General features: G+C 37.4%; 1 pseudogene; it reads left to right on the top strand.

The window, feature by feature from the left end:
- Positions 1–1,026: 1,026 nt before the first annotated feature.
- LOC125102647 (60S ribosomal protein L26-like) lies at positions 1,027–1,596 on the top strand (annotated as a pseudogene).
- Positions 1,597–1,799: the final 203 nt, after the last annotated feature.

The raw sequence follows: 1,799 nt of genomic DNA, 5'->3' as shown, positions 1-1,799 counted from the left end.
CTCTACAGTCTTGCCTTTTCCAAAATGTCATATAATTGGAATTGTACTGTATGTATTTTTTTAGAATGGCTTCTTCCACTAGATAATGTGCATTTAAAATTTCCTCTGCATCTTTTTGTGGGTTGATAGCTCATTTCTTTTTTGTTGTTGAATAATATACCATTGTTTGGATATGCTCAGTTTGTTTATCCACTCACCAACTGAAAAGCGGGATTGCCAGATCATATGATAACAGTATATTTAGTTTTGTAAGAAACTGTCCAACTGTCTTCCATTTTACATTCCCACCAGTGGTAAATGAGAGCTTCTGTTTCTCCACATCCTGACCAGTATTTGGTGTTGTTGGTATTTTCGATTTTAATCATTCTAATAGGTGTGTAGTAGTATCTCATTCTTATTTTAATTGCTTTTTAGTTTTAATAGATAATTTCTAATATATTATTTAATATTTTGAGGTTTTGAACATATACGTCAATTTACATTTTTGATAAAAGTAAATTCAAAGTAAAATTTGAATATCATTATGATACTATATAATATGAGGTTATGTTTGCCAAGATAGGATGAGGAACAGATTTTGTTTAACAGTTTAACTTCATTTATAATCTTAAGATATATTGATATATGGAATGGTGGCATCTTTTTGAAAATCACTGAGAAGTTGTAGACAGTCTCAATAAAAATGTGTACCTATAGAAATATAGACAAAATCCCATGTGTCTTTCAGGGATTCAAAGAATTCCTAAGACTCATCCAGGTTCAGCATAGGGCAGCAGCCCCTGCTCTGAATTCTTGACAATTACTGCTCATTTAGTTTCCTGAAAGCACAGTCTGAAGATTGTCATCCTCTTACATCTTCTTTCTTTTTTTTTAATTAAATTTAATTTTTTTTCAGTGTTCCAAGATTCATTGTTTAAGCACCACACCCGGTGCTCCATGCAATATGTGCCCTCCTTAATACGTACCTCCAGGCTCACGCTACCCTTCACCTCCCTCCCCTCAAAACCCTCAGTTTGTTTCTCAGAGTCCACAGTCTCTCATGGTTACATCTTATTTCATACTCCTTCAGAGGTGTCCAATTCCTTAAGCAGTAGTTTCTTCAGCCTGCTATTTAAAACATTCAGCACTTTTTTCCTTTTGCTGAAGCACCAGAGGCCAAAATGAAGTTGAATACCTTTGCGACTTCTGACCACAGCAAGAACCATAAAAAGCATTTTGATGTACCTTCCCACATTTGCAGGAAGATTGTGTCTTCCTCTCTTTCCAAAGAACTGAGACAGAAATACAATGTTTGATCCATGCCCATCCAAGAGGATGATGATGTACAGGTTGTGAAAGAACACTGCAAAGGTCAGCAAATTGGCAAAGTCATCCGGGTTTACAGGAAGAATCTGTTATCTACATTGAGCGAGTACAGCAAGAGAAGGCAAATGGCACAACTGTCCATGTGGCCATTCACCCTAGTGAGGTGGTTACCACTAGACTAAAAGTGGACAATGGCCATGTAAAGATCCTTGAACATAAACCCAAATCTCACCAAATAGGAAAGGAAAAGGGCGAATATACGAAGAAACAATTGAAAAGATGCAGGAATAAAGTAATCTTATAAACGAACTTAAATAAAAACTATTAGGATGAGGGGTGCTTGGGTAGCTCAGTTGGTTAAGTATCTGCCTTCAGCTCAGATCATGATCCCAGGGTCCTGGGATCCAGCCATACATCAGGCTCCCTGCTTAGCAGGGAGGCTCCTTCTCCTTCTCTTACTCCCCACCCTTCCCTTGCACTCTCACTTGCCATCT

Source organism: Lutra lutra, chromosome 6 (assembly GCF_902655055.1).
Source record: "Lutra lutra chromosome 6, mLutLut1.2, whole genome shotgun sequence".
Taxonomy (NCBI): domain Eukaryota; kingdom Metazoa; phylum Chordata; class Mammalia; order Carnivora; family Mustelidae; genus Lutra; species Lutra lutra.
The sequence above is the reverse complement of the archived record's forward strand: the minus strand, read 5'-3'. Positions and strand labels throughout refer to the sequence as shown.